This window comes from Papio anubis, chromosome 2 (genome assembly GCF_008728515.1).
Source record: "Papio anubis isolate 15944 chromosome 2, Panubis1.0, whole genome shotgun sequence".
Classification (NCBI taxonomy): Eukaryota; Metazoa; Chordata; class Mammalia; order Primates; family Cercopithecidae; genus Papio; species Papio anubis.
The window spans coordinates 45,183,827-45,206,569 of NC_044977.1; the positions used below are offsets into that span (position 1 = coordinate 45,183,827).

The following is a 22,743-nucleotide window of genomic DNA, read 5'->3' on the forward strand; positions in this document are numbered from 1 at the left end:
CTGAAGTTTTTGTTTTGTTTTGTTTTTGAGACAGAGTCTCATTCTGCAGCCCAGGCTGGAGTGCAGTGGCACAATCTTGGCTCACTACATGAAGTTTGGTTTGTTGTTGTTGTTGTTGTTGTTTTAATCAGAACAGATGAACAGCCATATGAAGGGATACATGGGGTGTAGTCTGGAAGGATCCCAAGAATAGGAGCTCTGTCCTTGTGGAGTTGGGGTTCACCACCCTCCTGTCATCCTACTATTATTGTTGTGCAAGAGTTTTCAAAGAGCTTAATCTCTACCCCCTTCCAGGAGGTCTGTTGGTAGGCCTGAAAGTTCTAACCTTATAATCACTTGGTCTTTCTGGTGACCAGCCCCATCCTGAGGCTATCTAGGGGCAAGTTACCTCATTAATGTAAACTCAGATGTGACCAAAAAGGTTTCATTATGAATAACAAAAGAAACTCATGAAATTCCAAGGGCTTTAGGAGCTCTGTCCCAAGAACCAGAGACCAAGACCAAATACATTTCTTGTTACACCACACACTATTTCTGTGGGTACAAGGTCCTGCACTACCTAACTGGGTCCTCTGTTTTAGGGTCTCTTACAAGGATGTAATCAAAGTGTCACTCAAGGCTGTGGTCTTATCTGCAGGCTTCTCTAGATAGTGATCCTCTTCCAAACTGTTGGCAAACTGTTTCAATTGTTGACAGGATTCAGTTTTCTAAGGACTATTGGACTGAGGGCCTCAGATCTTTCTCATGGGGATCTCTGTACAGGGCACCGCACAACATGGGAGCTTGCTTCATTCACCAGAGCAAACCTGAAAGAAGAATCCAAGAAAGAGTGTAAGCGAGTCTTCTATAACCTCATCTTGGAAGTGCTATGTCATTCCATCTCACTTTTGTCTTATTCTAGTCATTAGAAGCAAGATACTAGGCTCAGCCCACACAAAAGGAAGGGATTAAAAAAGGGAGTGAATACCAGGAGTCGCTTTCGAAACAGCCTCCTACAGAGGATGCGTCGGTAGTGTTAAAAGTCATAGAGTGGTCAAGCGTCCAGGACACTTGGCAGCAAGGAGCAGCGTTTGTTATTTTAGAGAGAGCTGGCTTAGCAGAGTGTGGAGGCAAAGCCAGATGATGAAGGTCTGAAGAGTGAATCAGAATGGAAGAAGTAGAGGTGGCAAGCACAGACAATTCTTTGAAGAGGCTTAGCTATAAAGGGAAGGATAGTGATAGGGTGGCCGCAGGAAGGAATGGAGTCAAAGTCGATGGTGTTTTATTATTATGATTATTATTTGAAAGAGATTTAAATGCATTTAAAAGTTATTGGGGGCTGGGTGTGGTTGTTCATGCCTCCCAGCAGTTTGGGAGGCCAAGGAAGGAGGCTCACTTGTGGCCATGAGTTTGAGACCTGCCTGGGCAACTTAGCAAGAACGCTGTCTCTACAAAAATTTAAAAAATTAGCCAGGTATAGTGGTGCACGCAGGTAGTACCAGCTACTCGGGAGGTTGAGGTGGGAGGATCACTTGAGCCCGGGAGGTGGAGGATGCAGTGAGCCAAGATTGTGCCACTGCACTGCAGCCTAGGAGACAGAGTGAGACCCTATCTCTAAAGAAAATAGTAAAAATAAAAATAAATAAGTTATTGGATAAGTATGTATAGAAAAAAGAGATTAAAGAAAGAAACTGGATCTCTTCCTTACACTGTATACAAAAAGTAACTCAAGATGGATTAAAGACTTAAATGTAAGACCTAACACCATAAAAACCCCAGAAGAAAACCTAGGCAATACCACTCAGGACACAGGCATGGGCAAGGACTTCATGACTAAAACGCCAAAAGCAATGGCAACAAAAGCCAAAATAGACAAATGAGATCTAATTAAACTACCATCAGAGCTGCCACACAGGCAACCTACAGAATGGGAGAAAATTTTTGCAATCTATCCATCTGACAAAGGGCTAATATCCAGAATCTACAAAGAACTTAAACAAATTTACAAGAAAAAAACAAACAACCCCATCGAAAAGTGGGCAAAGGATATGAACAGACACTTCTCAAAAGAAGACATTTATGCAGCCAACAGACACATGAAAAAATGCTCATCATTGGCCATCAGAGAAATGCAAATCAAAATCACAATGAGATACCATCTCACACCAGTTAGAATGGCAATAATTAAAAAGACAGGAAACAACAGATGCTGGAGAAGATGTGGAGACTTAGGAATGCTTTTACACTGTTGGTGGGAGTGTAAATTAGTTCAACCATTGTGGAAGACAGTGTGGTGATTCCTCAAGGATCTAGAACTAGAAATACCATTTGACCCAGCAATCCCATTATTGGGCATATGCCCAAAGGATTATTAATCATTCTATGATAAAGACACATGCCCACATATGTTTACTGTGGCACTATTCATAATAACAAAGACTTGGAACCAACCCAGATGTCCATCAATGATAGACTGGATTAAGAAAATGTGGTACATATACACCATGGAATACTATGCAGTCATAAAAAAGGATGAGTTCATGTCTTTGCAGGGACATGGATGAAGCTGGAAACCATCATTCTAAGCAAACTATCACAAGGACAGAAAACCAAACACCACATGTTCTCACTCATAGGTGGGTGTTGAACAATGAGAACACATGGACACAGGGTGGGGAACATTACACACCAGGGCGTATTGGGGAGTGGGGGGCTGGGGGAGAGATAGCATTAGAAGAAATACCTAATGTAGATGACGAGTTGATGGGTGCAGCAAACCAACATGGCACATGTATACCTATGTAACAAACCTGCACGTTGTGCACTTGTACCCTAGAATTTAAGGTAGAATAATTTAAAAAAAGATTTTTAAAAGGCAGTAGAGTGTGCGCTTCAGCAGCACATATACTAAAATTGGAACGGTACAGAAAAGATTAGCATAGCCCCTACTGGGCCCATCTGGGTGTGGTGGCTCATACTTGTAATCCCAGCACCTTGGAAGGCTTAGGAGGGAGGATCACTTGAGCTCAGGAGTTCGAGACCAGCCTGGCAACATAGTGGGACCCCATTTCCACGAAACAAGAAAAAACTAGTGGGGCATGGTGATGTGAGCCTATAGTTCCAGCTGCTTGAGAGGCTGAGGTGGGAGGATGGCTTGAGCCCAAGAGGTCATACTGTAGTAAGCTATGATCACACCAGCTTAGGTGACAGGGTGAAACCTTGTCTCAAAAAAAAAAAAGGTGTATGGGGCGATCGTAGGCCTGAAGAAAGGGGCTCCAAGCACAATAGAAGTATTAGGCAAAGGGGCAGAAGAGAGGACAAGGGTAGATGGAGGTCAATCTGTGGAAGCAATGACAGGAAATCAATAGACGCTTTTATTTCCTCTGTAAACCACGAGATCACCTGCTGAGAGGAAGCGGGAAGGTGCTGTGGTAGGAGGTCAGAAGAGTTTGGAGAAGGTTTGAGATGGCTGCATTCAAAGGGGAAAATAAAGAGATTAAGAGCAGCTTGAGGACTCTGAGATTAGACCCATAAGGAGCAGCTTGTTATGTCACTTTCTCTAGCAGCATCCAGCAGCTCAGGTGGAATGTGGGAAGGCCAACAAATAACCGCAATGAGTTCAAAGTTTCCTAAGGTCAGCACTGCAAAGAATATGGGTCAAGAAATCAATGGCGCTGGCAAAAGGGACAGACCTGTGGTCTAGCCAGAGAGGAGAGAAATCCCATTCAGCGTGCGGGAGCGGATGGGGCTAACGGGAGATAATAAAAGGGCCAAACCTTCAATACAACTGAAAACCAGGCACAGTGAGCAAAACGGAGTAAGAGAGCTGAAAGTTAGATAATTGGGGTCAGAGATAGAGACGAATCGCTTGGGTGGGGTGATCAGGGATGGAGAAGACCAGTAGTGAGTCCAGGAGAGAGATGATGTGGGCCTAAAAAACTACCCTTTATTAAGCCCCTACTTGTCCAGGCTTAACATGCTAAAAGCTTTACCTGTATAATCTCATGTAATACAACTCTCAGAGGTAAGGCTTGTATCAGCATTTTACAGAAGAGGAAAGAGGCCAAGAGAAACTACATACTTGGCTGGGCACAGTGGCTCACGTCTGTAATTCCAGCACTTTGGGAGGCCAAGGTAGGCGGATTACTTGAGGTCAGGAGTTAGCCTGGCCAACATGGTGAAATCCCGTCTCTACTAAAAATACAAAAATTAGCTGGGCATGGTGGCACATGCCTGTAATCCCAGCTGCCTTTTAAACAGAACCCTTAACTTTCTTTTTTTGAGATGAAGTTTCACTCTGTTGCCCAGGCTGGAGTACAGTAACACAATCTTGGCTCACTGCAACCTCCATCTCCTGGGTTCAAGCAATTCTCCTGTCTCAGCCTCCTGAGTAGCTGGGATTATAGGCACCCACCACCAAGCCCAGCTAATTTTTTTAGTTTTAGTAGAGATGGGGGTTTCACCATGTTGGCCAGGCTGATCTTAAACTCCTGACCTCAAGTGATCCACCTGCCTTGGCTTGCCAAAGTGCTGAGATTATGGCACACCCAGCCAGAACTCTTTTTCTTCTTCTTGTTCTTCTTCTTTTTTTGTTTTTCTTTTTGAGACAGAGCTTCGCTCTTGTTGCCCAGGCTGGAGTGCAACGGCGTGACCTTGGCTCACTGCAACCTCTGTCTCCTGGGTTCAAGCAATTCTCTTGCCTCAACCTACAGAGTAGCTGGGATTACAGGCGCCTGCCACCACACCCGGCTAATTTTTGTACTTTTAGTAGAGATAGGGTTTCACCATATTGGCCAGGCTTGTCTCAAACTCCTGACCTCAGGTGATCCACCTGCCTTGGCCTCCCAAAGTTCTGAGATTACAGGCGTGAGCCACCGCACCTGGCCACAGGGCTCTTACCTTTCTAAATAATTCTCCAATCTGTCTTGTGGTTTCATCTTTAACACACCTGCCTTAGTTTAGACTCTGAGTGGCAGTATCACCTAGCACAGCACAGTGCTTCTCAAACTGGCTGCTTCAGTTATCTGTAAGGCATATTGAAACGCAAATTACTAGGCCCCACCCCAATCTGAGAACCCCAGAATATCTGATTCAGTAGGTCTTGGATAGGATCTGATAATGTGCATTTCTGTCAAATTTCCAGGCATTGCTGATGCTGCTGGTTGCTGGTTGAGACCCAGTGGCCTGGAGGTTGATTTCAAATGTTACCGAGGCCTCTTACTTACTATATGACCTTCGGCAACTTATGTAGTTTCTTTTTTACTTATTTTATTTTATTTTTTGAGACAGAGTCTCACTCTGTCACCTAGGCTGGAGTGCAGCGGCACTATCTGGCCCATTGCAACCTCCAACTCCCAGGTTTAAGCAATTCTCCCTGCCTCACCCTCCCAAGTAGCTGGGATTAGAGGCGCCCACCACCACACCTGGCTATTTTTTGTATTTTTAGTAGAGACAAGGTTTCGCCATGTTGGCTTGTCTTGAACTCCTGACCTCAGGTGATCTGCCCACCTTGGCCTTCCAAAGTGTTGGGATTACAGGCGTGAGCCACTGCTCCTGGCCCCAACTTACATGTTTTTAATTGCTTATGCTTTGAGTGTCATATCTAAGAAATTATTACCTAATCTGAGGTCAAAAAGATCTACACTGATGTTTTCTTCCAAGAGTTTTATGATATTAGCTCCTTTTTTTTTTTTTGAGACGAAGTTTCGCTCTGTCGCCCAGGCTGGGGTGCAGTGGCGTGATCCCTGCTCACTGCAAGCTCTACCTCCCGGGTTCACACCATTCTCCTGCCTCAGCCTCCCTAGTAGCTGGGACTACAGGCGCCTGCCACCATGCCTGGCTAATTTCTTGTATTTTCAGTAGAGACGGGGTTTCACCGTGTTAGCCAGGATGGTCTCTATCTCCTGACCTCGTGATCCACCCGCCTCAGCCTCCCAAAGTGCTGGGATTACAGGCATGAGCCACTGCGCCTGGCCGATTTTGGCTCTTACATTTAGGAAGTTGATGATTTTGAGTTAATTTTTGTATATGGTGATAGGTCAGATAATTCTTATGATTCCATGAGATGATTATTGCAGACTACAAGGCACATTGTAAGCACTCAGGGACTGGCATCTAGTGTCATTATTGTATGATTTGTTTAAAGAAATCGCCAATGTATGATAATCATTGAATAAACTGCAGAGAAAGATCAATCTTACTTCTTCACAGTCATGTCTTCTTTGGGGGAGAAAAACATAATATGATCACCTAATTTGATTGTCCAACTTGCTCATCATCCTTGGTAACTTCTAGTTGTTTCCAAAAGGAGGAAGACTTGCCACAGGTAGAGAATTCAAAGCAGAGGTTGGTCGCAAAGGCAGGCCTGGCACCATCCTGGGGAATGATGTACCTCTGGCAGAAGCATAAAGCCTCCCAGGGTGACTGCATAAGAGGGAAAAACGTGCATTTTGGCATGGGTGTTTTTCATGAAACATTATAGTTTCATCTTTATGTTTCTATGTCCATGTGCATAAATATTTATTCACATAAGTTTTACGCAGAATTAATTTACTTCTAGGGATTTACCCAGGACCCAAGTGCTACAATTAAGTCATCAACCCAGCTATCCAAATATACCACATTTATTCTCTGGATCTTCCGTATTCTCAGTGGTTCCACGCGAGTCTTCTCTTGGGAAGTCTTGCACAAGAGAAACACTAAAATATCAGTGTTTTTAGTTGGGTGTGGAGACTGCTTTGCCCCATTGTATATTTGGCAATGTCTGGAGGTATTTTTGGTTGTTACATCTGAAGGGGCATTATTGGCATCTAGTGGGTGGAGACCAGGGATGCTGCTAAACATCCTACAATGCACAGAATACTCCCCATACAAAAAATTATCCAGCCCAAAATGTCAATAGTGCCAAGGCTGAGAAACCCTGACTAGCTATGTGTGAGTTGTCTATGCTTACACTTTGAACTAAGGCAGCAAGCTGTGATGGCTCTGGAATCAGAGAGACTGGGCTCAAATCCCAGTGCTGTCACTTACTGCCCCTGTGATCCGGAGCAAGTTCCTCCACCTTTCTGAGCCTTAGTTTCATCTACTAATCACTCTAATATCTATCCATGTGTGTATAAAATAATCTAATATACATAATAATCGTCTAACATATTTTAAATCATCTTATGTGTAAACACATACACACACACATATGTGTGTGTGTATTATATGCTGCCCAATGACTAGTACATATTAAATACTCAATAAATATTAGCTGACATTAATATAGGTGATAGCAATATTATATTTAAGAAAAACTCTTAGGGCCAGGCATGGTGGCTCACACCTGAAATCCCAGCACTTTGGGAGGTCAAGGCAGGAGAACTGCTTGAGCTCAGGAGTTCAAGACCAATTTGGGCAAAATAGTGAGACCCTGTCTCCACTAAAAATAAAAAATATTGGCCAGGCATGGTGGCTAATGCCTGTAATCCCAGCTCTTTGGGAGGCCGAGGCGGGCGGATCATGAGGTCAGGAGATCGAGACCATCCTGGCTAACATGGTGAAACCCTATCTCTACTAAAAATACAGAAAAATTAGCCGGACGTGGTGGCGGGCACCTGTAGTCCCAGCTACTCAGGAGGCTGAGGCAGAATGGCGTGAACCCGGGAGGCAGAGCTTGCGGTGAGCAGAGATCGCACTACTGCACTCCAGCCTGGGTGACAGAGCCAGACTCTGTCTCAAAAAAAAAAAAAATGTATATATATATGTGTGTGTATATATATATATATATTTGCCGGGTATGGTGGCACAAGCCTTCAGTCCCAGCTACTTGGAAGGTGGGAGGACTGCTGGGGCCAGGGAGATCGAGGCTTTAGTGAGCTATGATTGCACGACTGCACTTCAGCTTGGGCAACAGAGCAAGACCCTGTCTCAAATAAATAATCCCTTAGTTGTTTTTTTTTTTAAGTCGGGATTATTGGCTGGGCACAGTGGCTCATGCTTGTAATCCCAACACTTTGGGAGGCAAAGGCGGGCAGATCCCTTGAGGTCAGGAGTTCGATACCAGGCTGGCCAAAGTGGCAAACCCCGTCTGTACTAAAAATACAAAAATTATCAGGGCATAGTGGTGCATGCCTGTAGTCCCAGCTACTCGGGAGGCTGAGGTATGAGAATCGCTTGAACCTGGGAGGCAGTGGTTGCAGTGAGCCGAGATCATGCCACTGCACTCCAGCCTGGGCGAGAGGGCAAGACTCAAAAAAAATAAAATAAATAAAATTTAAAAAGTCAGGTTTATTGAAGTATAATTTACACAAAATATAATTTATCCTTTTACAGCATACATTCAGTGAGTTTTGGCAGATACCATTCTATAACCACCACCACAATCAAGATATCAAAGTTTCATTACCCCACAAAATTCCCTCATACGCCTTTGTAGAAAATTATCATCCACACCCAGCCACAGACAACCACTAATCTGCTTTCTGCCCCTATAGTTTTTTGCCTTTTTCAAAATATTGTGTAAATGAAATATAGCCTTTTATGTCTGGCTTCTTTCATTCACATGATACTTTTGAGTTGTTGCATGTATCAGTAGCTTTGTTCCTTTTCATTTGAGTAGTATTCCATTGTTTAGAGGTACCGCAATTTGTTTATCAAGTTACTAGTTGAGTTGATGTACTTCTGGGTTATTCATTCGACAGGGGTAGGATTTCTGGGTCCTATGCTAACTGTATGTTTAACTTTGTAAGAAATTGCCAAGCGCCTTTCCCAAAGTAACTATCATTTTGCATATTGATCCAAATCCTCGTCAGCACTTGGTGCTGTCTGGTTTTTTTGTTTGTTTGTTTGTTTGTTTTGTACTTTAATTTTAGCCACTCTAGAAGGCAGATAGTGGTATCTTGTTGTGTTTTAAATTTGCATTATCCCTAATAACTAGCAATGTTAAGCTCTTTCATCTTTATTTCATTTTGTAAAATACGGACGTTTTGGATGCTTTAAATCTCAAAAACTATATTAGGTCGAAATAAACATGTTCATGCTGATAAGAATTAAATGCATGCCTTCTCTCCACCCCATCATCTCCAAAGTGACTGCTTCCCCACTTCCCATAAGAAAAGAAATGTCTGGTTTTGTGTACTCTCTAGCAACCCAAGCTGTAGCCAATCTGCGTCATCCTCACTGTGTAATTAGAGGCTGGAGGTGCCCACGTGTCTCATTTTAGGATCCTGTGGGCTACATTTGGCCCAGATTAGGTTATACTTTAGGCATTTCACTGCATATCTCTTCTTTTTCCTCTCAATGTTCCATTTCTCAGAATGTTTGTTCTTCAGAGAACAAACAGATCTGGGCTGGCATGAAGAGTCTCATTCTCTGAGGACAGTGGGGTGAAAAGGACCTCTGTCAGGCACGATCTCAAAAGCAGAAGAGAACTCAAAACCCACCAGCCCTCGATGGCTCAGAGTCTTGGACTCAAACCCAGCAAGAGTGTACTGCTTCACTTACTAAAATCGTCTGTCCACAAAAATCCTGTTTATTTCACAAGTGGGCACTGGCCCTGCCCACGTCGTCCACGTTTTCCTCTCCCTTCTTCTCACACAGAACCTACCATCACCACCACTTTTCCTTGCTTCCTAGTTATGATTGCCAGATAAAATGCAGGATGTCCAGTTAAAATTGAATTTCAGATCAACAATAAATTTTTTTTGGTATAAGTACACCTCGTACAATATTTGGAGGCTACCTCCACTGCCAATGTGGAGGCAGCTAGTTTATTTTTATTAAGGAAGTCATGCACTTATTTGTTGAAAGAGACAAGAACCTGTTTGACTTCTTTTGGATCTATGCGTGGTTGTTTTCAGAGGCAACTGCTTACTTTCCCCACTGCAGCATCGGTCATGAGACTTCAGAAGCATGAAGAAACAGAGCTAGATGACAGTGACCTACCTTTCAGGAACAATCCCTATTAAAAAAAAAAAAAAAAAAAGCAAAAAAGCAAACCTCTTTCTGGGCTGGCTCTGTATAATCAGATGAAAAACTGACTACCATTCGGGCGCAGTGGCTCACGCCTGTAATTCCAGCACTTTGGTAGGCCGAGGTGGGTGGATCACCTGAGGTCAGGAGTTCGAGACCAGCCTGACCAACATGGTGAAACCCTGTCTCTACTAAAAATACAAAATTAGCTGGGTGTGGTGGAGCATGCCTGTAATCCCAGCTACTCAGGAGACTGAGGCAGGAGAATTGCATGAACCCAGGAGGTGGAGGTTGCAGTGAGCTGAGATTGTGCCACCGCACTCCAGACTAACGACAGAGCGAGACTCCGTCTCAAAAATAAGTAAATAAAATACAAATAAATAAAAGGGCCACTTCAGCTCATTTCTGCCCAGCGCTTTGGAAGGCTAAGGTGGGAGGATCACTTGAGGCCAGGAGTTTGAAACCAGCCTGGGCAACATAGCAAGACCACACCCCCGCCCCCACCCGCAGTCATCTCTACGAAAATTAAATTAAATTTAAATTTAAAAACTCATTTCTGGAGTCAGTTTGATATAAATTCATTCATTTAATTGCAATAGTTTTGGGTTGCTGCACTGGATACCAAACCTGCTAAGGTCCGTTTCCCCTACAGGTAAGGGCAACAAGCAAATTGGAACGCTCAGGCCCCACATGTAAGTTTTACAGGAAAAAAAAAATGCAAAACATAAGTAAATGTAAACAGAACAAACAATACTTTTTAACAGAAGAGAAGAAATTTATTGAATGCCTCCTATGTGCAATGTTTCCTGTGTGCATTATCTACATGTATCTAATTTTTGCTAACGTGTTTCTGAGTTGTGTGTTATTAGACTCTGAGTACAATAATTTGCCCAATGCTAGTGGGTAGCTTGGACTTGAATTAAGGTCAGTCTGATTCTGAAACCAGGGGTTTCCTTCCTAATCTGCACAAGTCCTATAGCACCATCATCCAGGTGAAGGAAAGAGATGCTTCCCAGTAAAAATTCTCAGGGCCATGTGGGAACTATCTCATCAAGTCATCCCCATAGTCCAAGGCCTGTGATTCCCACAACCAAGCAGAACCCACCTGGACAGCTCTGACAGTGATGCAAAGGAGAGGCTGAAGGTGCCATGGCCATGGATTGTTTGAGGCAGCCCTGGGGCTTGAGTGAAGGGTCAGGACTAGAGGCGGGTAATTGTCTCCTTCCAATGTCATCATCTTCTCTGGAAATGATCTGAATACAGAGCAGACATGAGAAGCAACTACAAAAATGGAGGCATCCAAAAGTCATTGACACAGAGGGGAGTAAAATCATCTTGTAATTGCCAGAGGCCAGAGCAGCAAATAGATCAGGAATCAGGCAGGCTTAGAAATCCAATCTCATTTCTAGCCGCCAAAGCACCATGACCTGACTGTGGCTCCAAGGTAACGTCTGGGCCAGCCATGTTCAGGGACTGGGACCTGCGTCCTCAGATGTGAACACCAACAACAGCAAGAGCTAACATTTGACATAGAACTTTCCAGGTGCCAGGCTTTGTCTGAAAACTGTGTATCCATGAACTCATCTACTCTTTACAACAGCCATTTGAGATTAGTACTCTTATTATCCCCCTTTTATAAATGAGAAAACTGGGGCAAGGAGAGATTAAGTAACTTGCCCAAGAGCCCACAGTGGGTAGGTGGCAGAGCTGGGATTCAAGTGGGGCGGTCTGTGCTCTTAGCCATCAGGCCATGCTGCTCTGTGCTCTTTGCACTGGTCCAGGAGCAGTGCTAATGAGGTCTGAAGGAAGGATTAAAATGATGAATTGGGGCCGGGTGTGCTGGTTCATGCCTGTAATCCCAGCACTTTGGGAGGCTGAGGCGGGTGGATCACCTGAGGTCAGGAGTTTGAGACCAGCCTGGCCAACATGGCAAAACCCCGTCTCTACTAAAAATACAAAAGATTAGCTGGGCGTGATGGCATGCACACCTGTAATCCCAGCTTCTTGGGAGGCTGAGGCAGGAGAATTACTAGAACCCAGGAGGCGGAGATTCAGTGAGCCAAGATCACACCACTGTACTCCAGCTTGGGCGACAAAGTGAGACTCTGTCTCAAAAAAAAAAAAGGAAGAAGAAGAAGAACAAATAATGAGTTGGGATCAGCTTACCAAAGAGGGCCATGGATAAAGGAGGGGTGGCACTGGGGTAGCCACTGAAGGGAATCGGATTATGCAATATCAGGGGAGCAGCAGAAGGAGGAAGGGGATCCACAGTATCCAGTGCTGCAGGGACAGGAGAGCCTGAGAAATGGTCATTGCAATGGGCAATCAGAAGCTTATGTTGAAGATATGGGTTACTCTATAACGATACAGATTTGGCTGCTGTAATAAAGACCAAATTAACAGTGTGCAGTGTATCTTCCTCACACAACAGCCCAGCATAAATAGTTCAGGGCTAATATGGAAGTGCCACGTTGATGGGGACACATACTCCTTATATCTCGTTGCTCTACTATCTTCAGCACACGAGGTTTCTATTTCAGGTCAAAAATGACTGTCCCTGACATCTCTCTACATTCTAGCCAGGGTGCAGGTGAAAAGCAAAAGTGAATAGCATGTCCCGTTTCTTTTCAGAGGACATCCCAGAAGTTACATACATGGCAACACTTAGCTGCAAGGAAAACTTGAAAATGCAATCTTTAACTGGGCACTCTGCTATGCAGCTAAAAATAATGGGTTCTATTTCTAAAAGAAGATGACAGATGTTGGGACATAACTCTCTGTCATAAAGGTCATTGGTCACCTTTGGAGTTACAGTTTTGTGTGAACCTATAAAATTAGCAGGGAGATGATGGAGTGAATAGAGGGGAAGAAGTACCATCTGAGAAGGCTGGTGTTGCTGGAAATAGAGAAACTCAGGATAGCTTGAGAAGTAACAGAATAGAGAGTTAGTTTGTACAAGAGAAGCAGGGAAGCAGGTTTGTTTGTGGAGAGCAGGAGAAACCAAGAGGTGATGCTGGAGAGGTGAGGACAGTTGATGGGGCAAGGCTCCAATGATACTGGGGTGAGAAGGGATTGAGGTTCAGTTGGAGAAGTTAGCCTTGGGCACTTCTTTTTTTCTTTGGGATAGGGTCTTGCTCTGTCACTAATGCTGGGGTGCAGTGGCACGTTCATGGCTCACTGCAGACTCAAACCCCTAGGCTCAAGGGATCCTCCTGCCTCAACCTCCCAAGTAGCCAGGACTACAGGCATGTGCTACAATGCCCAGCTAATTTTTTCATATTTTTGTAAAGACGGGGGTCTCACTATGTTGCATAGGCTGGTCTTGAACTCCCAGCCTCAAGTGATGCTCCTGCCTCAGCCTCCCAAAGTGCTGAGATTATAGGCATGACCTTGCTTGGTCAGCCTTAGGCATCGCTTTCTTGAAACAAGAGAGAAGGCAATGAGTAAAGATACAAAGACATTTTTATGTGAAGAGTAGGAAAGCTGGCAGGTGCAGAGGTTGAGGCCACAGTGAGCTTTGATTGCACCACTGCACTCCAGCGTGGGTGACAAAGTAAGACCTGTCTCAAAAAAAAAAAAAAAAAAAAAAAGTAGGAAAGTTGAAGAAACCTGGATTCAGGTGTCCTCAATCCCTGCCATGCAGGTGAGATCATCTCCCTCCGTAAACTGTGTTTCCAAATGTGAAGGCTGCTGAGAACTTATGAAATCTAAGAATGAGGCTCCATCTGCCTCACTAGCATCTGATCGCCTAGGGGCACCCTGCCTCCCAGGAGGAGGTTAATGAATATGCAATATCTCCCTCCTACAGACTTAGAACACCTGACAGAACTGCCTCTAACCTGGGAAACCAAAGAGACACTGTGGGCACAGACTTGGCCCTCAATAAATATTTGTTATGTGAATGATTGCATGAATGAATGAACCAACACATTTCCTACTCCATGATTTTGGATAGTTGCACATGTTTAGAACATTAAGATTTCTCTTAAGCAGTACAATTCCCTGCAGGCTGACATTCATTTCAACTGATTCCGTTTCCAAACCCGCTTCCTTCTTCTCTAAAACATGAGAATTTTGTGTTCCCTGGAATTTCTGAGATGTGGATTTTACTAGGCAATGTCTGGACCTTCTGTTTTGAGTTGTCAGAAGAGCTTGTAGGGATCCACTCAAGCTAAATGTTGACTTCCTCCAGTTTAAAAAAAAATAACATCACCAATAGGTTGGTTTTCTTTTTTTCTCTTTAAAAGGAAAATATTCATTCATGGAAATCTTTTGTGTTTTGTTTCCAAATGCCATAATGTCACATCATTTCAGATGCCAAGCAAGCCATGAGAGGACTCAAGAATCCAGATATTTCAGACCAAGGAAACAAAACAACCTCCCGTCGCCTCCACTTCCCGCCCTCAGTTTTTGTAGTTGCTTCTCATGCCTGCTGTGCATCTCAGAGCATTTCCAGAGAAGATGGTGACATTGGAAGGAGAAGATCAGATCAGCCATCAACCACCCACAAAATCAGGATTTATTTTTTTAGAGACAGCATTATCTCACTTTGTTGCCCAGGCTGATCTTGAACTCCTGGCCTTAAGCCATCCTCCCGCCTTGGCCTTCCAAAGAGTTGAGATTATAGGCATGAGCTATCATGCCCAGCCAGGAAGCCTTTTATCATAGTCATTGTGGTGATGTGCTGAGGACTAGACAAACCAAATGACAAAGAGCTAGTGGCTGCTGCCACATAGGCAAAAAGGCCCCCTCTTGTGAGAGAGTCCCCTCCCTGTCACAACTTGCAACCTTGACCCTCCCCTGAGCTTCTTGCTGAAAGAAGCCTATTCTGCTGGTCAGACACACGACGTCGCCACTCCAGAGGAGAATCTCCAGATTCCACTCTTACAACTGCAGAAATGATTTTCGAGCAAAATGATTACATCACTTCTAATTATGATTCTTTTTTCTGGTCTCAACATGAGGAAGCGATGTGCTTGCTTTTATCCTCACCTTTAGATGTCAGCTCCTCTGGTCTACTACCCTTGGAAATCTCCCTGAACTTTTCTCTTTCCAGATATGGTATTCTGCAGAGCGTTCTCTAAAGCCCTGACTCTATAACACAAGAAAAGAGCAGGTGTGCAAGGGAGCTGAGACAACTATCCCCTTCCTTCTCAAGTGGGGCGGCTTTTGATGAATATATTTGGGTCACTACCTCTGTCTCTTTTCTATTCTAAGAACACCGAGTTTCCCAATGTGCTGGGCAAGGAAGCAGGGCACCACTCTCGGTCTCAATCCCACCCTGCCTTCCAGATTGTTCCACTAACATCTGGCTGGAAACCACCCAGGGCCCCCATATCACTTATGTTTGACATGAGAGCCTCTAACTTCTCAGCCAGCATCCTCAAGTGGCCAGCGGGGCTCTGCCAGAGCACTAAAATTACAAGGTAGCATCCTCGGTTAGACACAATCAAATTGGTGCTAAATCTTGTCTGTCCTTTTCTGACCACATGGTTATGGTCACGGGTGATTTGTTCCTCTGTGAGGTCTATCTCAACCCATGCCAGGGTCCCCACGCTGACCTGGCCAGGGCCCGGATCCCTTTCTAATTACAGGGCAGCTAGCCTGGGTTCTTCTGCGTCTGAATCTTGCCCCAGCCCTTCGTGATGCATCTGATATTTCAAACCCAGTGTTTGGTTCTGGGTGTCATATTTAAGAAGGACGGTGACAGATTTAGGAGAACACCCAGCTGGTGAGGAATCTGGAAACCATCTTATACCAAGAATGGTCAGAGAAACTGAGGACACAGGCTAGAGAAGAAAGAACTAGTGAGTGGACGTGGATAGACGTGGTTGTTGTAGAAACTCCAACTCTGGATTAGGGCAGAACAAGGACTGGTGAGATACACGTGCTGTTTTCAACTCAACAGAAGGGATACCCTTCCTATACTAACCCCACTACACTAAAGTAGTGCAGACTGTTCTAGGAAAATGGTAAGTGCCTCTTTACCTAAATTGTTCTAGCAGAGATTATCTGGCCCTCCAGGAGAGATGTTCCAGAAGGAATTCTTTTGTTGGGTAGGAGGCTTGCCTTCCAACTGCTTAATTGCCTATTTCTATGAAGAAGACACAGAGAGGGTCTGGAATTTTTTGGTGACTATGATCCTGTTAAGCCTCGCTGCTTGCTTGGCTCTAGACATCAGTCAGCTTTCAACTATTATTATTATCCTTTGAAATTCTGACATGCTCTCCAGGAATTTTAAATATTCCCTTCTGTAGGGTGACATAGCCTGCCAGCTTTCAATTTCAAACTTCAAAGCTGCTTTGGACATAAAGTTTTGCTTTTACAATTTTAAAGATTTCTAGCCATATGAAAAATGACTTGCACTTTGGAAATTTGTTTTTCAAATGTAGACCTATTGACCAATTTACTGGTTAGATTGAGAGTCCTCCCAACATGTACAAGTGCCTGTTTAACTTACCTTTGCTCTCTGAAAGAAAAAGGTCTGCCTCCAATCTAGAGTTGTCTAGAGCAGTGGTTCCCCACTCTTGCTGCACATCAGCATCAAACAGCCTCCAAAAAAAAAAATAAGGTAATTCTAGGCCTCACACTCATAGCTACTGATTTAATTGGGCCAGGATTGGACTCCTGCATAATTTTTTTTTTTTTTTTTTTTGAGACAGGGTCTCACTCTGTCACCCAGGCTGAAGTGCAGTGGCACAATCATGGCTCACTGTGGCCTTGACCTCCCAGGCTCAGGTGATCCTCCTACCTCAGCCTCCCAAGTAGTGGGGACTACAGGCTCATGCCACCGTGCCAGGCTAATTTTTGTATTTTTAGTAGAGACAGGGTTCTACTATGTTGCCCAGGCTGGTCTCGAACTCCTGGACTCAAGCAATCCACCCACCTCAGTCTCCCAAAGTGCTGGGATTACAGGAGTGAGCCACCGCACCTGGCCATCAATAAGTTTTTAAATGCCATGGGCCATTCCAGTGTGGAGCCAGGGGTGAGAGACTGTTTTTGAGGAATTAAGAGTCACAATAGTCAAATATGACCCATATTCCCCTCAGAAGCTATTTCAGACCAAGCCAGTTTACTTGGTTTCTAGAGGATTCATAGTATTATCATATTCCAAAACACTGTTCCAGAACAAACGGATGAATTCTTGATAACCTGTTGCTTTGATCCTCAGTGAACCTTGTGTCTCAGGTCCGCTGCACCCAACTCTCATGGTGGGCTGAGAGTGGGGTGGAGTTCGAGGGATATTTTTACATCTCTAATGACAAAAGTAGGATTTTCTGCTCAAGCTAAAATCACCTGCAGGTGTTTTGAGGTTCCCTTGGATGCCCCTTGCCAAGACACAGTTTCCCTCTGCCTAGATAAAAACATCTTTCTCTGAAGCTTTCAAAGTCTCAGCCAAGAGACAGCACTTCATTAGGGAGGCTTTTTGATATGCTGATTGCAGCTGCTTATATTCCAGAAGAGCTGTCAACTGGGAAAATCACACCCACATGACTACTGAAATATAACTGCCCGTAGGAACCCATAAGCCAGCAGATTCACCATTTCGCATGGTGCTAGACCCTTGTCACCCCCCACAAAAGAAAACCCCATGAAGACACAGGCCTTATGGGTCTTGTCCATCTTTGTAACTTCAAAGCTCAGAAAAATGCCTGACACAAAGTGGATGCTCGATAAATGTATTCATTGGATGAATAAATGAGTAAATGAATGAAATGATACTCAGAGCTCTGCTAGAACTCCAGTGACTACCAAGGTCACTTAACAACTAACTAAAAGATTTATGTCCATATTCTGGTTTCCCCAGAGCTTCAAAGAAGAGCTCAGATACCAGCGGAAGGCCTTGCAGACATCTTCACACATTGACCCTGGGAGGAACAGGGTGGCCAGAACAAAGACAAGTCAATCTATAAGAAGCCTTGGATCTCCTTCTAAGTTACCAGCCTCTCTCATTGGCAGAGTCCTCCAACTTCCACTCCCTTCAGCCTGAGCATCATAAAAGTCCCCTTCTGCAGAGCTGCCTCCCAGAACCCAGGGATTCCCTGCTGCTAACCATATTAATGTCCCTCCTAACTAACCAACTTCCCTCCAGGGAGAGCCCCTCTCTAATACATTTATTTTGCCCAGATTTCAAGGCCAAGCCCCCTTTCCTTGCACAATTCCAGTTTTACCAGTCATATAGCACCCCGCTCTGCCCAGCTGGGTGAGGCATCATTAAGCCCCTCTCCTCCTCAAAGAAGGTAGCTTGGCAAAAACATTTTATTGGTAACTCAAAAAATTAGAACGAGGCTTGTCCAGCCTTAGCAGTATTAGCAATCATCTGCTGGAGAAGCATACAAGTTTGAGTTTAAAAAAAGCCAAGCAGCTGCATTCTCCCCATCGCTGGGGCCCTAGAACACACCCAAGAAGAGTAGAAATCCTTTCTAGAATCTAGAATGTGGGATTTGATGACAAGATTCTGCCTTGGTCCTCTTTCTCCTCGGCTCTCACATCACCCCCCTAGAGGGGCCTTGTTACAAAAGGGAAAGCTACACCCAGTGAATTTTAGCTCCCCCTGTAGGCTGGCACTAACTGTGTGACTGGGCAGAGCTGAGCAGTTCTCCCCGAGTCTCTGACTGGTACAATAAGGAATTTTTACTTTGAGGCTCAGTCAGCTTTCTGATGAAAGGAATTCACTTCGGCTCAGGGTAGGTGTTGCCTGTGTCAGTGTGCACATGGAAAGATCAGATGCTGGGACCCAGTAGTTAATATGTTGGGTCTCTTATATTTCTCACCATCTCTGGCCGAGATTCAAAATGAGGAATTAAATGCTGGAGACCTGAATGCTAGCCTCGTGGGTGGCTCTAGAAAAGTCCCATCCATGCATTAATTCGCCTAGGAAGATTGTTTCCCTATGGATCATACCTCTAGGGATATGCATCTTAACTGAAGAGGGAAATATTCAACCAGCTTGATTTCCAACAATAACCGTGATTGTTAACTACAAGTCAATGTTTTAAGAGGAGCAGCATTCACATTTCTAATCAAGGGGCCATTGTTATTGGGATGATATTCCCTCCCTGCATATCCCTAGCTCTGAAATCCACATCCTACATGGGGTGGAAAGTGATCACTTACTGAGGAAACTTCAAAGTGTTCCACATTATCACAACCCCTGGGAAGTTCAATCCAGTGGGATGATAGATTAGGGACGGAGAGGCAAGGCTGAGAGACAGACAGTACATTTAAAGTAGCATCTGGTTAGCAGCCGCCTGAGGCAGCTTTTCTCAACTTCCCCCTAAAATACATGCAGACGCAGAGTATTGAAAACTCTAAGTCATTCAAACACTTAAAACATATTCATCTGACAAGTGCTGAGTAAACAGTTACTGCTTGCAAGGAACTTATGGTCCAGTCAGTAGACCAAACTCTGTATTAATTAAGTATTGCTACCTAACAAATTACTCCAAAACTTAGTGGATTAAAACAACATACAGGCCAGGTGGGGTGGCTCACGCCTGTAATCCCAGCACTTTGGGAGGCCAAGGCTGGTGGATCACCTGAGGTCAGGAGTTTGAGACCAGCCTGACCAACACGGAGAAACCCCGTCTCTACTTTAAAAAAAAAAAAAAAAAAAAAAATTAGCCAGGCTTGGTGGTGCATGCCTGTGGTCCCAGCTACTCGGGAGGCTGAGGCAGGAGAATCGCTTGAACCCAGGAGGCGGAGGTTGCAGTGAGCCGAGATTGTGCCATTGCACTCCAGCCTGGGCAACAAGAGCGAAACTCCATCTAAAAAAAAACCAAACAACAACAAAAACATACATTTATTATCTCCAGTTTCCAGGGGACAGGAATCCAGGCACAGAGTAGGTGAGTCTCCCAAATGAATTTCTTAAAAAGCTGTAGTCATCTCAAAGCTCAACTAGGAAGGACACGTCTTCCTCCCTCACTCAGGTGGTTGTTGGTAAGATTCAGTTGTGCAAGAGTTGGGGTGAATATCCCTTGTTCCTTGCAGTGTGGACTTCCCCATAGGAAGTACCACAACATGGCAGCTTCAACCTGCAGATGAGCAAGAAGACTTCCAGACTTCCCACCCATCACGCACCACTGCTGCGATTCAATGGGTATCTTAGATATTTAGGAGCTACCCATCTGCATTTAGGCTTTCTTCTTGTTCCTTCCTGTATTCGTCTATTCTCATGCTGCTAATAAAGACATACCTGAAACTGGGTAATTTATAAAGAAGCAGAGGTTTAATAGACTCACAGTTCCACATGGCTGGGGAGGCCTCACAATCATTGTGGAAGGTACAGGAGGAGCAAAGGCATGTCTTACATGGCAGCAGGCAAGACAGGGTGTGCAGGTGAACTATCCTTTATAAAACCATCAGATCTTGTGAGACTTATTCACTATCACGATCACAAGAACAGCATGGGAAAAACCTGCCCCCATGATTCACTGACTATCCACTGGGTCCCTCCCTCAACACATGGGGATTATGGAAGCTACAATTCAAGATGAGATTTAGGTGGGGACACAGCCAAACCATATCACTTTCTTCATCAATTTATCCATTCAATAAATATTTTGAGGCTCTCTCTACATGTCAAGCACTACTTTGGGAATACAGCAGTGAACAAAACAAATTTCCCATTCTTAAGGACTTTACATTCCAGTAGAGAAAAAAGATAATAAATAAATAAGAAATGTAGAGTATAGTGGAGGATAAGTGTTACAGAACAAAATAAGGCAAGGTAAATGGGAGGGGAAGCGCTGAGAAGTGTGTGTGTGTGTGTGTGTGTGTGTGTGTAGGTGTAAGTGTAGTTGTGGGTGGTGGGAGGTTATAAGGTGACGTTTGAGCAGAGGAGTGAAGAAAATAGAGGTCTTGGGGTGGGAGTGTTCTTGGCATGTTCAAGGAACAGCAGTAAAGTCAGTGGAGCTGAAGAAAGTCAGTGAAGCAGAGACTAGCAAGGCACATGGTGACAGGGTTAGTTGTTGAGGGCAATGGGGTTCACTGCACAATAAGTTGAAGGGCTTTGTAAATCATTTTAAGACTTTGAATTTTACTCTAAGATAGAGTAAAAGTCTACATGGGCAGATTTGGAGAAGAGGAGCAATGTAATCTGATGTAAGATCACATTCGTTGCTAGTTTTTTGTGTTTTTTTTTTTTTTTTTGGGGGGTGTGGTTTTGGTTTTTTTTGTTTGTTTGTTTGTTTTAGAGATGGGATCTCCCTCTGTCACAGAGGCTGCAGTGCCACGGCACAGTCATAGTTCACTGCAGCCTTGAACTCCTGACCTAAAGGGATTTTCAGCCCCTAAGTAGCCTCAGCCTCCTGAGTAGCTGGTCCTACAGGCTCACACCACTGTGCCCAGCTTATTTTTTATGGACAGGGTCTCACTGCGTTCCAGGCTGGTCTCAAACTCCTGGTCTCAAGTGATTCTCCCACTTCAGCCTCCCAAATTGCTGGGATTATAGGTGTGAGCCACCACACCTGGGTTGCTAGGTTTGAGTGACTGTCAGTGGAGGCAACAAGGAAAGCCCATGAGACCACTTGAAAACTGTTGTTTTGTGTGTGGGTTTTGTTTGTTTGTTTGTTTTTTGAGATTTTTAGACAGGGTCTTACTCTGTCACCCAGGCTGGAGGGCAGCGGCACAATCACAGCTCACTGCAGTCTCAACCTCCTGGGCTTGAGTGATCCTCCCACCTTAGCTTCCTTAGTAGCTAGGACCACAAGTGCATGCCACCATGCCTAGCTGATTTTTTTTTTTTTTTTTTTTTCAGAGATGGGATCTCACCAAGTTGCCCAAACTTAGTTGAAAACTATTGAAAAAATTCAAAGCCAAGGCCAACCACGGTAGTTCAAGCCGGAAATCTCAGCACTTCAGGAGGCCGAGGCAGGCATATTGCTTTAGCCCAGGAGTTCACGACCAGCCTGGGCAACATGGTAAGACCCTGTCTCTACAAAAAAATTAAAAATTAGGCAGCCATGGGAGCGTACACCTGTGGTCCCAGCTACTCAAGAGGCTGAGGCAGGATTGATTGAGCCCAGGAGGCTGAGGCTGCAGCGAGCTATGTTCCCACCACTGCACTCCAGCCTGAGCGACAGAGCAGTTATAGGAAAAAGAAACACTCAGGGAGGAGCAAATTGGGGAATGTGCAGAAATTAGGAATTCCTTCAAATGTGTTAATTTGAGAGCCTGTTAGAATCCCAACTGGACGTATCAAGTAAGCAGTTAGATCAATGAGACCACAGGTCATGGATTGATTCTGGGCTAAAGATACAAATCTGGGACCCATCAGTTTAAATCTGGGACTCCCAGGATTAAACCCTGGGACACTCCAGCAGTGAAGAAGTGGCCAATAGGTAAGAGGAGAATCAAGAAAAAGTTGGCCTGGCATGGTGTCTCACGCCTGTAATCCCAGCACTTTGGGAGGCCAAGACAGGAGGATCCCTTGAGCCCAGGAGTTTGGGACCAGCCTGAACAGCATAGTGAGACTCGGTCTCTACAAAAAAATACTACTAATGAAAACAGAAAAAATGGTGCCAGGAAAACAAGTGGAAAATTATTCCAAGGTATTGCATCTTCCTTTAGTTTATCTAAGTGTTATTCAAATGCTAATATACATAAGAATCACTCTACAAGGTAAATACATAATATCTTAATTACTTCTTTCACAGGAAATATAAAGGATTTTCAAGGCAATTGAAGTGCTGAATGAAGAACGAAACTGTGGTCAAATGGTAACCCACTGTAGGACATGAAGTGTAAGCAGGATTCCGTAGTACTAGAGGGACAGAAGCAGTGTTTCATCGGGAGTCAGGTATTAGG

General features: G+C 44.4%; 1 long non-coding RNA gene and 1 pseudogene across 2 annotated transcripts; one reads left to right on the forward strand and one right to left on the reverse strand.

The window, feature by feature from the left end:
* Nucleotides 1-410: 410 nt before the first annotated feature.
* Nucleotides 411-18,419, reverse strand: LOC103881888. Of its 2 annotated transcripts, none has more exons than XR_001899628.3 (3): nucleotides 18,105-18,419; nucleotides 11,039-11,186; nucleotides 411-806 (listed from the first exon to the last, which is right to left on the reverse strand). It is a non-coding gene; the product is annotated as an uncharacterized LOC103881888 (long non-coding RNA). The 2 variants fall into 2 exon arrangements; XR_002520302.2 differs by lacking the exon at nucleotides 411-806 and adding an exon at nucleotides 4,769-5,003.
* On the forward strand, nucleotides 2,865-2,926 carry LOC116273968 (annotated as a pseudogene).
* Nucleotides 18,420-22,743: the final 4,324 nt, after the last annotated feature.